Raw genomic sequence first — 16,195 nt, 5'->3', positions numbered from 1 at the left:
TGTTTGATGAGCTGGCTGAGGTCATTGAGCGGGCACTCAGTCAGTGGGCACTCAGTCAGTTTCTTGCTATATTCAGCTATTCAATCTTGTTTTAAGAGTGACATCAATCATTTTGCAACTTTTCTGAAATCCTCTTTTCCCTGTAGTTTGTTGAGGTGATTTCTCTATTAAGCGGCATTCAATCTTGTTTTAAGAGACACCAATCATTTTGCAACTTCTTTAATCTAGGTGGAAACTGTCTTTCACTATAGTTGAAGCTCCATCTAGTGGGCATGTCTGTTTCATGTCTGTTTCATGCCATTCCCATTTCCATCTTCACTTTAAAAAATGTAATACCAATCATTTTGCAACTTTTCTAATATAGATGGAAATTGTCTTTTCACTATATTTGAAGCTCCTTCTAGTGGACATATCAGTACAGCCTGAGTTGGCCTAGTGGTGGAGAACTTGTGCTCTTGAAAGAGTGGTCACAAGTTTAAATCCCACAAGGAGGTAAGGTATGTACGCCCCGCAAGAAGTACGAGGTAGTCCCATATTGCTCTAACCCATTTGTAAACCCATATACAGATTGTTGGCATCGTGAACTATAAAAGACCCATTCCTTTCCTTTTCCATTTCTTGTTAATATAGTTCTCAATTGAGAATGTCGTCACGTTTTTTTGTAACACCAAACATTTTGCAACTTCTCTAATTAATGTGGAAATTGCCTTTTCACTAAAGATTCTAGTAGGCATACAAGGTAAGAAATACTTTCCATTATGAGTTTGCTGAGGTGATATCTTTATTGACATTCAATCTTGTTTTATGAGCATTAAGGTTATTATATATATATATTGAGTGGCACTTGATCAGTTTAATGTCATATTTGGCTAGTCAATCTTGTTTTAAGAGTAATACCAATCATTTTGCAACTAATCTAATTTAGGTGGAAATCATCTTTTCACTATAGTTGAAGTTCCTTTAGTGGGCATATTAGTTTCATTTTGATGCAGGAGCATCCCTGGTTCATAGCAATCTTGCATCAACCAAAAATATTTCTTTTTTGTTTGCAGTTTCAACATTTCTTTCTGTGTGTCCCGGGTTTGGCTCACCGGAACCTGTGGAGTTGGATTTTACTTGAAGACTTGATCATCTTCCTTATTCCCAAACCGTGGACAATTTGGATCGTTTTCCGACAAGTTATCGTTACCGGTTGCCTGGACCTATTTGCATTGGTGATCTATCGGATCCCTTTTCATAGCTTGCGGAGCCTTGAGCATTGATTCCGATGTTCCTTAGCGTGTGGCCGACCTTTTCTCGTGATCTACTCTTCATCCTTTGGATTTTCCGAAGGAATTTCCCTGGTAGAGGTTGAGCTTGTTGGTTTTGCACGTTAGGTTTTGTTCTTCAGGTTTTGATCCCTTTTTGGGTCGATCGGATCCCCTTGGATCGTATAAATCATTGTAATAAAGCATCAGATTGTATCAAGAAGTTAGACTGAGCATAGAAGATAGATCTTAAGATTTGAGGTCCCGGAATTTTGAGCATGTTTTATCAAGTCTGTGAGCCGGTTTTTGTAACCTAGTTGTTACTGGTTGGTTGTAATCAATTTTCATGATATAATTCAATATGTTCTTCATTGCCTCCATCATGTCCTTGTGTTTTCGTTGTGTTTACTCTTGCTGACCGGTCTGGACTGATCTCTTTAAGGTCCCTTCTAGTCAGTGACTGCTTCAAGTGGTATCAGAGCGAGCTTTCGTTTTAGAGATTGCGTTGTCCTGAGAATTTTGTTTTAGGGTGGCGAACTGTGGATCCGACCTGCAGTTGCAGAGGACTGGTATAAAGATGGCGCAAAGAGGAACTAGGAATGGTGGAGCGCATGAGAATACAGACCCTGCTCTGATGAAAATGTTGCGAGGAATAGCAGCCCGGTTGGAAGCCGTGGAGACAGCCCATAGAAGAGGCCGACACATTGAAGATGTAAGTGAAGATGAAGGAGAAGAAGCCTCAATAGAACAAGTAAACCCACCGACGGTTGATCTAGATGAGGAAAGGTTTTTGAGGGTATTGAGTAGGGCGAATACTAAACTTCATTTCACCCCACTGGAATATGATGGAAAGTTGGATTCAGATGAATTAATGGATTAGATCTCGGAGATGGAGAAATATTTTGATTTTGAAAACACTGCAGAAGAAAGGAAGGTGAAATATGTCTGTACCCGGTTTAAAGGTCATGCATCTCTTTGGTGGGAGCCTTTGCAAGTTGATAGACAAAGAAGAGGTAAAGAAAAGATCAAGACATGGGATTAGGTGATTGCTAAGTTAAAATCAAAATTTATGCTAGCTGATTATCAAGTGAATCTATTCTGGAAGTTGTAGAATTTGAGACAGAAAGAATCTAGTGTGAAGGAATACACCGAAGCATTTTACAAGTTGAATATCAGATCCAGACATGTTGATGATGGAGTTGAACAAGTTGCAAGATATTTGAATGGAATGCGAGTGTCTATACAAGATGAACTCAATTTGATCAAATTACATAGTGTTGAAGAGGCTTACCAATATGCCCTGAAGGTGGAAGAAAAGATAAACAAAAGACATGAGCAGAGGCAGAGAGGTAGAGGTGGAAGGTTTTCCGGAGGAAGATTTCAAAGAGGAAGAGGATATACCGAAGGTAGAGGAACCTGTAGGTATCCGGTAAGTGTTGTAAAGTTGTTATTGATAGTGGTAGTTCAGATAATCTTGTTTCAAAAGAGATGGTGAATAAGTTGAATTTGGAAAGATTGAAACACCCTAAGCCTTATCAGATAACATGGATTCACGATGAACATAAGTTGTTAGTAAGTGAGCAATGTTTGGTGAAATTGAAAATTGGGAATTATCATGAAGAAGTCTTGTGTGATATTATGCCTATGGATATTTGTCATATTTTGTTGGGTAGACCTTGGCAGTTTGATAGGCAAACAATACATGATGGGAGGAAGAATACATACACTATTGTGGCCAATGGGATGAAGCAAACCTTGTTGCCCTTGGAGGAACCTTTGAAGAGTGAAGTCTGCATGAATGCTAGAAATTGTTCGGTGGATGGAGGGAAATTCCTGGATGGATTGAGACATGAGAATGCATGTTTTGCCTTAGTTCCTAAGAAAACTGAGAATCCGGAGCATGAAGAGGAACAACTGGAAGAGATAAAAGATTTGCTGACAGAATATGAAGACATCATTTCAGATAATGTGCCTGATGGATTGCCACATGTGAGAAGTATCAGTCATTGCATGGACCTGGTTCTCGGAGCTAATTTGCCTAACAAAGTTGCACACTGAATGACACTGACAGAGAATGAAGAATCGAATAGACAAGTGCAGGAGTTGTTGAAGAAATGTTTGATCATAGAAAGTATGAGCCCTTGTGTAGTACCAACAGTATTAGCACCTAAGAAGAATGGAGAGTGGAGAATGTGTATCGATTCCAGAGCAATAAACAAGATCACAGTGAAATATCGGTTTCCTTTGCCTATGATGGATGACATAATGGACTGTTTGAGGGGAGCCAAATACTTACAAAGATAGACTTGAAGAGTGGATATCATTAGATCGGGATCAGAGGAGATGAGTGGAAGACAACATTCAAGACAAATGAAGGACTATATGAATGGTTAGTGATGTCTTTTGGGTTAACTAATGCACCGAGTACTTTCACGAGGCTGATGAATGAGGTATTGAAAAAATTCCTGGGTAAGTTTGTTATTGTATATTTGGATGACATTTTGATTTTCAGTAAGACAAAAGAGGAGCATTTGTTGCATTTGAGACAAGTTTTGCAGAGGTTGAGAGAAGAAAAGTTGCTGATAAATATTAAGAAGTGTACTTTCATGAAAGATGAATTAGTCTATTTGGGATTTGTGATATCTGAGGATGGTTTGAAGATGGACCCTGAGAAAGTAAAAACAATTGTTGAGTGATCAACACCAGAAAGCATTGGAGAGGTGTTACCGCATTGTTTATTCTTCATGCCGAGAGTGGGTCATATTTTCCTTTTTTATGTTGGAGTCCTAGTTCATACCATATTACCTTGGTTCAAGTCCTTAAATGCGGCCTCAAGTCCTTTCTCTAGTCATTTTCATTCAAGTTCGGACAATTCATTGTACTCCTTGAACGCGTCGAACCGTTCTGAACTAGGTTCAAGATGTTCATTTAGGTTCAATAGGTTCCGAGGTGTTCAGAAAAGGTTCTTCGTACTAACATTTTCTCTAAGTTTTTGCAACGGCTCTTTAATAAAGTTTTTCTTGTTCGGTGATATAACATTGTGTTGAACTTGTTGAACTAAGTTCAAAGGTTTCAAATATGTTCAACGTGTTCAACACGGCAAAGTGGTCAACAGTTTGACACGGCGTACATCTTGAACTACTTGAACACTCAAGAAGTTGGTTCAAGATGTTCACACGGGTTCAATGCTGGTGGGTCCCGCGGTTTCTAATGTTTCGAGAAGTGCATTTATTGCTAAATACGGAGAGGCAGAACCATATTGTAAAGTGATGTCGTTCTTTGGCTTTTTTGAAGTAAGTGAACGTTTTGGGAACTGGCAGTTTCGTAAAGTACGCCACCATGCATTCAATGCATGCGTGCGGGGGTCTAATCTACCAATTTGCCGCGTTCGGAATGAAATTGTGAAATCATTGCATTTAATGTGTCTGTATTATTACCTTTCTCTATAAGGTATGAAAATCATTTGTGTTCTGCGTTTGCTACTTGCTGCTAGATTTGTGTTTATATTATCCTTGGATAGGAGTCTTTCTTGCTGCTAGCCGTCATCCGATTATACAGCTGTGAAGGTGAGTCTTTCCTTATTTTCTCCAGTGTTTTCCCTTGCATTTTCTCTCATACAGAAGGTTTCACTGAAATCAAGTTTAGGTTTCTTGTTTTGAAATCATGAAGTCCACCCTGCACTTGTTTGGAAACGTCTTTAGCATGGCATCCACAAAAGCCATAGTTAGTGATACTGACCTGAAGGGTGAGAACCTTGAAGATTTGAAAGAAAGGGTGTTCAGGGGTGTTGATAAGTCTTTTTGTATAGAGATTTTGAGTAGTGGCCTTTTAGAAGCCACAACCTTTCCTCCAGCAATTCCTTGTCTAGAGCTGGTTCGAGAGTGTATTGCCAGATATAACCCTGTATCTGAGACTATTAAAAGAGATAATGGCGAAACCCTTCTTGCCATTAACCGCGAAGTGATTGCTTTAGTGTTCAAGATACTGGATTATCAGTTTTCTAATTTCTCCCCTGCTCAGTCAATTAGTGAGTTCAATGCAGATAGAGCCGGACACAGGAATAATGTGGCAAAGTTCTAGTTGAAGGTCCCTCAGAGAGGTGGTTCTAGACTACCTAAAAATCCTAACAAGAACCACATGTTGCCACATATCCACGATGTAATGCTTTTGTTGCATCGAGCCAGAGGTTCTGCCGAAGCTTATAGCTTTGATGATTGGATATATTGCTATGTACAATTAGATCTGGAAGGAAAACAATATTTGGATTGGGCGGAGTTAATTGCTGATTCGATGAGGGAGAAATTGAATTTAGCCAAGCAATTTCAACAAAACTTTTTCATGTCCTCATATCTTTTGTATTGTCTGGCCTGTGTTAAGGAGTTAACGGGTATACCCAAGCAGCCCACTGAGGAAGATGTTCCGGTGTATGAGTTTTATCCAATGCTACAAAAAGACAATGCCCTGCAAGATTTCAGAAGGGTACATAATGCATTTCTGGGTGATATGTGTCATGAACTGAAAGGTACAAAAGCCAAGCAAATTTCAGATGATGCACAGTCCTTGATTAAGAAGTTCGGAAGCTTTTACATCCAGTTCCCACGCTTTTGCTATATACGAGTGGGAGGCTTTGAAGAGGAACCCTTCAAGCTTCCACATTTCTGTTTTGATTGTTTTGTCCTAGCAGAAGTATGTAGACAATTGACTTCCGTGGTCAAGAAGGCACAGTCTAAGGACAAGTGGGAAGGTCATTTTCCAATACAATTGGGAGTGTTATCCTGTAATTCAATGTCTGATGCACTAAGTATAGGAGCAGACCTTAGAAATTTTAATTTCTCTCTGTATGCTGAAAGAAAAGGGTTTGACAACAAAGGATTTTCTCAGAGCCTTGGCTTAATGCCTTATCTTCCCACGCCACAGTTAGAAGATTTCTGGGAAGACTATTCAGGTGAACTTGAAGTCTTCAAAAGAGAAAATATGAGATTGGTGCTGGAACAGGTTATTTCTCTGCAAATAAAGATAGATATTAAAGGGCGTGAAGAAGATTATCTTGAACTGTTTGAACCAAGGTATTTAGCCCACACAAAGACTGAAATGCCCCCAATTAATTGGGATGAGGAGGAAAATGATGACATTCAATTGAGAACCGAACGAGTTCTGGACAGAACCATGGCATGGGTGGTCAAGAAGAAAGCAATGAAGCCAGACGCCAAGTCTCTTTCTATGAGAAGTATGTCTTCACCAAAACGTCCTTCTAACAGTGCTCCTGTTCATGCAGGTAAGGAAATCAAGTCGACTCAGCCTAGACGCAAACCTAGCCCAACTCTGGATTTCAATACCCCTCGGCATACTCGATCACATAGTGTCGCTTAGAGGAGGATGGACCAGGTCAAGGATATGGGAGTCAAAGATGCCGTGCTTGAAGCTCAGATCTTTGAAATTGAAGATTTGTATGGTGAAGTTGCTTGTTCTCTAGACTCCCAAACAGTGACTGTGGCTATGACGCCACCCCCAAAGATGATTGAAGGAACTTCTCATTCTGCTGCGACTCCTAAATGGTTAACAACCTCAGTGAACAAGAAAAGGAGCTTTCTTCTTGTGACCATTCCAATTCAGGAGATGGTTGCCAAGTACTCTGAGAAGAATCCAAAGCCAAAGAGGTTCAAGACCACCGCACACCTAAACAATGACGAGGAAACTGGTAAATGGACGGCGGAAATTGCCTCTTACAAACCGAAAGATGAGAACAAAGAGGCCAGTTCTGATGATTTTGAAATCACAAAAGTAGAGTTGGGAAAGATGAGCAGGGATACAGATAACCATTTTTTCCAAGTGTTAGCGAAGAAGATGCTTACCCGGTCAGAGAAGGATGGACGGGAGAAAAGAGAACTTAAAAGACATATAAGTGTTTTGGCTTAGTTCATCGATAGCATCGGTTGCCTTGGAGCAATTCCAATATCCCATGCCACTGAGAATTTTGACCCAACTTCTCCGGAAAACAAGAAGTTGATGAATCAAGTTCAACGGGCTAAGAGCATCGCTAAAGCGGTTGAAAAATGGATTGAACAAGTAATCAAAGATGGTGAAAAATACATTACCGACTCCTGGAAGTTGTGTGATGAGGTACAGGGCCTGATTTCCGAAATCCAAAATCAACTTGTACCATGGGAGAAAGAAGAGCACAAATGGCAAAATGTCCTGCCTCTGTTTACCAAAATCGAAGAGTACGGAACTACCAGATTTCTAACAGAACATTCAATTAAGCTGGTATCTAATGAATGCCAACTTTTTGTGCTAAAGAAAACTATCATGTGGCGGGTGCTCACCTTTCAGTCGGTAATTACGGATGCGAAAACCTCTGTCTATGAACTCCAGGATTTGCATAGCAGTATTGTCAAAGATAATAAAGTGGTTAATCCCGATCATGACTGGGAACTAGGAATCTGCGGGTCAAGTACACAGGAAGCAGTCAAGTCTTTCCGGTTGAACATGGAGAAGATCAGAGTTAGGAGTAGTTTCATGCCGGAGGATATAACCAAAGTGGCTAGGATCGAATCTATGGTTTTCATTGGGAATGATCAACTGCCGAAGCACTCAGAGAAGATGGTGCAACACAAGTGGAATAAAGAGGTGGCAAAGGCGAAGCTTAATGCAATGAAAGTCCCAAGCCAATCAATGATCCAAGAACTCACGGCTGCTCATGATGCTCGCGAAGATGGAGAAGAGGATGATGATGAAATATGACATAATACATCCGCTTTGGGCTAGTTTTCTTTATTTTTAAAAAAACATTTTTCATAGTTATGTAAAAACTTCGGGACAACTGTCCCAAAATACTTTCTATTGGTTTCGTAACTGTTTTATCGGGGAGTGGTCGAGTTTTCAGGGAGACTCCCCTCCCCCCCCCGGTTTAGGCTATAAATTAAGTAGAATCGATGGTAGAAGGGTTGGTTTTTGGAGTAACTGATTTTGAAAAAAAAAACTTGGACGTGTGTTTGATTTGATATTTTCGATTCCTAATCAAAGGAGGAATCAGATGGTTGAGATCTGTGGTGGAAAAAGATTAGCAGATGTATCATTATGTCTTTGATTACATAAAGATATATATATGAAATCTGGTCATATCATTTTTGGGGAGAAGAAAGATCTGTGTATTTTGAATCCGAATAGATAACATGTCTTTGCATATGTTCATCCGATCAAGTAACAGTATTTGATTATTTCATTGCAGTTTTTCATTATCCTCTAATGTTCTTTCCTTTGAATGTGTTGTTTACTCTGGAAAAGATTCATGTTTGCGGGTGTATTCATTTTCTTCGAATCTGTTCGTCTTTATTTGGAAGAAGTATATTGAACTTTGTTTCAGTTACCGTAATTACATACTTTGAAAATTAAGAAGATAGTTTCCATTATTTATGAGATATGAAAAAAGTTATAGCCTTTCATCCAAGAATGATATAGGCGGCCTTATATTCTTTATGGCTAAAAGCTTTTCATTTGGATATAAATATAAAAACAAAAACACACTTTATGAAAAATCTAGATAGGGAGTTGTACCTAAGCAAAAATTCAGAGGGAGGTGATTGAACAAACGCCTACCCAACTGTTCAGTGAACCATTTGTTCTTAAAAGAAGGTAACGGAGTTTTAAAATTAATCATTTAAATGCAAAAAGCAAATCTGTTCACTAACAAGAGGTAAGATCATTTCATGGATTGGCTAGTTTCTACCAGAAGTTCATCAGAAATTTCAGTTCAGTTTGTAACCCTATGACTGAGACCATGAGGGGAGATCAGAAGGAATTCAAGTGGACCACCGAAGCAAACAAAATCTTTGAGCTATTGAAATGGAAGGTGACTGAGTAGCATGTGTTAGCTTTACCGGGTTTCAATAAAGTATTTCAAGTGGATTGTGATGCGAGTGGAACAACAATAAGAGTAGTAGCTTATTTCAGTGAGAAATTGAATGATGCCTGGAGGAGATATTCAGTGTATGATCAGGAATTTTATGCCATAGTTCAAGCCTTGAAGAAGTGGAGACATTACCTATTGCCTAAGGAGTTTGTGTTGTATACAGATCATCAAGCTTTGCAGTATTTGAACAGTCAAAGTAAGTTGAATCAGAGACATATGAGATGGGTAGAATTTTGCAGAGTTACACCTTTGTGTTGAAGCATAGAAGTGGGAAATCTAACAAAGGTGTTGATGCACTGAGTAGGAGAAGGAATTTGCTGACAGAGATGAGAGTGTCAGTATTAGGATTTGAGGAATTGAAGACCTTGTATGATGATGACCCGGATTTTGCAGAACCTTGGAGAGAATATAGAGAACCAGTTATGGTAGATAGAAGCAAGTGGTTGGATTACTTCATTTAGGATGGAATGTTATTCAAAGGAGTTCAGTTGTCCATATCTAAGAGTTCTATGAGGGAGAATCTGATAAAGGAGAAACATAGAAGAGGATTAGCCGGACATTTTGGTATTGACAAAACAATGCCATTGGTGAGTGAGCATTACTTTTGGCCCCAGATTCATAAGGATGTTGGGAAATATGTGCAAAGTTGTAGTATTTGTCAAATTTCAAAGGGTAGTAATCAGAATGTGGGATTGTATAAATCTTTGACAAATCTGGTAAGACCTTGGGAAGATATAAGCATAGATTTCATACTTGGATTGTCTAAAACACCGAGAGGGAATGATTCTATATTTGTGGTAGTGGATAGATTCTCGAAGATGGTTCATTTCATTCCTTGTAAGAAGACATCAGATGCATTACATGTAGTGGACTTATTTTTCAAGGAAGTAGTGAGATTCCATAGATTACCTAAGAGCATAATTTTAGACAAAGACACTAAGTTTGCTGGCTATTTTTGGAGAACACTTTGGAAGAAGATGAAGACAAATTTGAAGTTCAATTCTACTTTTCATCCACAAATTGATGGACAGACATAAGTAGTTAACTAGAGCTTGGGAAATTTTTTGAGATGTATAGTTGGAGATAAAATCAGAAGTTGGGATTTGATTCTTGCACAAGCAAAGTTTGCCTACAATAATTCAGTAAACAGGAGTACCGGTTACCGGAGTACATCCCAGAGGTATATCAGAATTAAGAGATATTAGCAGTGAAGACCGAAGAAGTTCAGAAGTAGAAGAATCTGTAGATCACATGGAGGACTTATATATTCAAGATAAGCAACATTTGGAGGACATGAATAGCAAGTATAAGGAGAAGGCAGATGAGAAGAGGAGACATAAGGAATTTGAAGTTGGTGATGAAGTGATGGTGTATCTGAGAAAAGAAAGATTCCTGGTTGGAACTTATAAAAAATTGCAGATGAGAAAGTTTGGACATTGTAGGATCTTGAGAAAGTTCAGTTTTGGGAATGCATATGAAGTGGAGTTACCAGATAGTCTTAGTATTTCACCTATGTTTAACTTTGCAGATCTTCATCAATATCATGAACCAGAATTCAGCGATGATAGTATTGCAGACTTGGAGAAACAGTTGCCCCAGAAGGAACCGGATCAGATTGAAGACATTTTGGATAGTAGGATTGGGCGTAGTACCCAGAGCAGTCAATATAAGGAATATCTTGTGAAGTGGAAGGACATAACAGTTGATGGATCGGTTCCCACCAATTTCTATCCTATCTCGATAATTGAATATGATCATTGGAAGTTGGCCTAATTTATGAAATACCTTGGGAACACTTTATAAGAGAATCTTTCTTAGTTCTTTTTCATCCCACATTCTAATCAATTCCTAGAGCAAGCATTATTGAGCAAATTTCTCTATATTTGAGCATTACAGAGTAGCAAGTTACAATAATCTTCATGCAAGTGTGTTTTCATGATTTATCATGCCTTGTTATGTCATATTATTGCATCATATCAAAAAGCATTGCATCACCACTATTATCAAGTTTGAAGTATAAAATTCAGCATTCTACTTCAATTTTAGCCTTTTCCCTACCAAGGGTAAGCTTTCTTTCTAATCATCATCCTTGTAGTGGAGGTTAATTTCTACTTGGGGGTTGACTAAGGAAAACCCCTATACAGCCCAACACTTTTCCTCTCTTTTTTGTGTGTATGTGATAGATCCAATGGTAGAGTCACAGATCCAAAAAGTGCAAACATATACACAATTCCAGATTTAGAACAAGCAAAAAAATCATGGTCACTACCAATTAGCCACAATGTCCAACGCTTTTCTACTAAAATTTTTGGAGGACGATTTATAGAGAATCCTAATCTAGATTCCACACATCTCAACCCTGCATAGTGGCACCTAGCTACAATTACTAGCATTTTCAAGCATAAATTGTAGACACAAGTTCCTCTCTTTATCACATTTCCATATCTAAGCTTATTTTTTGATTTATAGTTCAAGTCAAATTCCCTTGTTCTTGCATCATTTCTCATTCTAATCATATCCAATCATATCAAAATAAAAAAAGGGAATAATTAACTACAATGTCCAACTCTCCTAAAATATTGGAGTTAAGTCTAATTGATCGTTCTATATGAACATTGATGTGATTGGGTTTTGATTCCTAGTTTACATGTTTAGACTAGTGAATACCCACTTCCACCGCATTTCACTCACAAGGACAATTAATAGAATGAGAGTGACACCTGCTTCATTACATATCCCAAGGCAACACTAGTTGACACCCAACCATCTAGGAATACCTACGCATGAGGTAGGTATGAGGATTCAGCTAGTCAATTTCACGCCAAAGCATGTGTTGCAACATGGAGAGGACAACTTGCAAAGTACAACATATCTGAACTAAGGGAAATTTGAAAATAAATTAAATGGTTAATCTAAGCATAAATAAACATGAAATCAAACAAACTTAATAAAAACCATTATACCTCCATAGATCTCCTCTTGTTCCTTGGATTGAGCGTGATGAGGTTGGAATAGCACCCTTCTCCAACCCGATTGGATTTGCTCTTGGATTGTATGTGGTTGGCTCTCCAAATGTGAACAATATGATTGATGGGAGGATGAGATGGATGTATAAATGACTAAGTGATGGATTGCTATGGATTTGGCTATAGCTTGGATGCTTGGATGATGATTTGAAATCAAATGGGTAGCATAAACTTACTTGATTTGGAGATGGAAAATGAAGGAGTGGAGTCTCCAATTTATAGAAGGAGAGAGGAAATGGAGGGATAATATTGATTGAAGATGGAGGGTCAAGATTGCATGTGAGCCCACACATGGATCAAGAGGAGTTAACAAGACAAGTGTGGAGTCCAAGAGATATGCCATAAAGGCATTACTTGTCTCTGCACTCCTCAAGGTTCATTGGGAAGGTTTCCCAATGCACCTAGGGAAGACATAATGAATAAAAATATTCCTTGGAGGATGAGGAGAAGGAATTAAAAATTTCCTAAAAGGAGCATGGGGATTGGAGAAATAGAAAGGAATTAAAAAAAATTTGGGTGAAGGGATACCTAGAGGAATGTGAGATTTTGAAAATCTCACATTCACCTAGGAAAAGATCATTTAAGGAAGGTGGGTGAGTGAGGGGATAAAGAGTTGACTTTGTGTCTAATCATGAGGATTAGCCACTAGCAACTCATTAGAGGAGAGATTAGAAGAATGATTAGTTGAGATTAGGGAAAGTGGGATTTGTAGGAGGATTTGACTAGGAGAAAGAATGTGTGGAGGCAATTAAAAATTAGGAAATAATGGCAAGTGGGATTAAGAGAACATCTAGAAGAATTTATTAGGTTACTGCTAGATTAGAAAAAGGTGATTTGTAGGAATCCCCTGGGTTAATTAATTAATTGAGATTAATTAATTAAAGGGGAGATTTAGGAAGAATAAATTTTGGACACCTTAGAAGAATGGGGGAGAATTGATTTATTAAATAAATCAATCATTGGACTATAGTGACAATATTAATTAAATTTAATTTAATTAATACTAAAGAGAACAAGAATTAACATAATTAAATAAATTAACTATGTGAGAGAATTAAATTAATTAAAATAATTAATTTAAGTTTTTGCATTTTGCCCATCTTTTACGCAACAACAAAATTTGACGATGGGTAAAAGATAGAAGAAAAAGGATGCCTCGACGTAAAGCGCGGGTGGTGTATGCCCCCTCGAGAATTTTTCAAAATTTTTGAAAAATTGGCAGAAAATTCTCGAAAAGAAGGAAGGAGGAGAAATGACGAGAGAACGAGAAAGAAAGGGAGAAATAATTGGAAAAAATACGAGAAGGGAGTGGGCCCGCGAGGGGGCCCATATAAGCCACACAGGGCCCAATGAGGGGTCATTGTCACACATAAGCATCAGATCATTCCAGAGCCTAGAAGAAGAGAAGAGGAGATGGATCGCATTCTTACACACGAGCACTGCACCGAGAGGGTTCGCTGCTACGAGAGACCCACCCACTATGGACCACCGGTATGTATCGTTAACCTCCTCTTTGATTTGATAGGTTTAGATTAAATCTAGGGTTAGAAATGGGCTAAGAAGTCTGACAGGACAGACACGCTGATAGTTGTTTCGGCATGTGCACCCCTAGGGTAGCGCGAGTGTTGGTGAATAATGCCAATGCTCGTGAGGCAATAGGGATCTCAGGGGGTTCTGTGGCGGGAAAACGTGTTTGGCACGAGCGTCCGTGCTAGGCTAGATTAGGGTTAGGTTTGGGGGGGAGGGGAAGAGGGCTCACGATGCGAGCACCTGTACTGAACGGAGTTAAGGACCCAAATACAGGATGGTTTGGTGCGTGCGACTATGGCATAGCACGAGCACTACGAGTTTGGTGAGAGCATTGAATGAATCAGCTCGAGCACAAGGAGGGGAGGGAGATGAAAAATGTGATAAGGCAAATAAAATAGCTTAGTTGGGGATCATGAATGCCTCGGGGAGAGAATAGGGCCAAGAATGTTATGAGATAATGAAGTGTTTGCATCGATGCAAGCTGATTTGGGACCGTTGGTGTCGAGGGAGCACTGGTCGGCGACCATGAGACTCTATAGGCAGTTGAGGGTGAACGAGTTGGAGATGCTAGTCACAGTAGGATTGCATTTCGTTGGCCTATGGCTGAGGATCCGAACACATACTGCTATGATGACTGTGCTAGTAGACAGATGGGACAACAGGACCTATACATTCCACCTACCCATAGGAGAGGCGACAGTGACTCTGTTAGATGTGTAGACACCTAAAAATGTCTCATTGATCATGTACTAATTGTTCCTCTAATTGATTAAATAATCTTTATTATTTAATTAATTTAAATAATCTTATTCTTCTAATTTCATATTTTCTCATCATCTTACTAATTATTCTATTTCTTATTCTTTCATCATTTAATCATTTTAATCATTTTCTAATGTTAATTAAATATTTATTATTTAATTAATTATGGTTAATTCCCCAATTTAAATAATCTTTATTATTTAAATAAGTTACTAATTATTCAATTTCTATCTCTAATCATCTAATCATTCAACCCTCTTCTAAATATTATTTATTATTTAATTAATTGTGATTTAATCCTTTAAATTAAATAATCTTTATTATTTAATTAAATTCCATTTCTAAATAATTAAATAGTTTCTTTAAATTATTTAATTAGCTAATTAATTCTTCAATTCCAAATCCCCAAATTCTAATTTCATTTAATTTCAATTTCTTCCAAATTCAATTACATGTGCATGATTTCAAAAACCAAATTGAAAATCAAAGTCAAGTTCTAAATATATTCAAATGCTAAATTGAATTAATAAATTCAATTATTTGAATAATATCTCATGCAAAGATTAAATTAATAATCTAAATCTAAATGCAAGCACATGCTAAATTAATTAATTAAATTATTTATCTCTCCAATCTTTATTTCCCTCTTTCAGTTAGCTTTTTCTAAATTAAGCTCTCTATGTCATCTTCTTTATTTCCTCCAATCATCCTTTTTCTTCCTTCAGCCAGCTTTTTCTCAATCAGTTGACTCAATTAATCTATTCAATCTATTGAGTTTCACTCCTACAATCAGCAGTTCAACTATCAGTTTTCATTTGAGCTCACCCGAGTTCCACCTCTTGATCAATCTGTTCCACCTTTCGATCAATCTTATCCAATTTTCTATAAATTGAGCATTCAATCCTCACAATTTCTCTGAATCATGAACTTTGAATCTTTGTGTCACTTGCAGGTTAACAACGCAATTATCTGAGAGCCATCATACCACGAAGAGGAGAAGAGTAATGGAAGTTCTACGCAGTAACGGAATAAGGAGTTTTTATTGATGATTTATAATTCTTATTTCTTAATTGTGTTATTCCATTGTATTGTTTGTTAAATTTTGATTAGGATAGGGATTCGTGATTTCCCTTTTGTTTCTAATTGATTATCTTTTTATCAAGAATGAATTTTGCAATCCCACATTTTGGTGAACCCAACGTGAACTAATAGCAATTTAACCTTTTTCTGTGTTTTGTGTGATTTTTGCAGATTGTGCAGATTATTCATTTTTTTTTGCAGGTTGCACGAATTTCGAGAAAAGATTTTCCCTCACGTATTAGAGCTCACATCGTCATGCAATCGCATAGACAGAATCATGCATTCGACCCTTCGGGGTCACGCATTCGTTCAGACAGGGTCACGCAATCGCCCTATCCAGATCACACAATCGCCCTTTTGGGATCGCACATTCACAGGAAGCTTTGCTGTTTAAATTTTTCTTTTGTATGTTATCTGTTCTATTTAATTCTGTCTTAAAATTGGTTAATCCGGGATCAAATTGTTTTTTATTTCATGATTTGATTAACATTATTTATGGCAAGAAAAGTTCAGTTCAAGATTTTAGGTGCAAGAAGGACGAAACAACAAAGGAGAGAAGCCAAACGATATCAAAAAGTTCTCCAGGCAAAAAAATTGACACAGGATTCGGAAGAACAACTGGCCTTAGATAGATATAATAG

Source organism: Cryptomeria japonica, chromosome 5 (assembly GCF_030272615.1).
Source record: "Cryptomeria japonica chromosome 5, Sugi_1.0, whole genome shotgun sequence".
Taxonomy (NCBI): domain Eukaryota; kingdom Viridiplantae; phylum Streptophyta; class Pinopsida; order Cupressales; family Cupressaceae; genus Cryptomeria; species Cryptomeria japonica.
The sequence above is the reverse complement of the archived record's forward strand: the minus strand, read 5'-3'. Positions refer to the sequence as shown.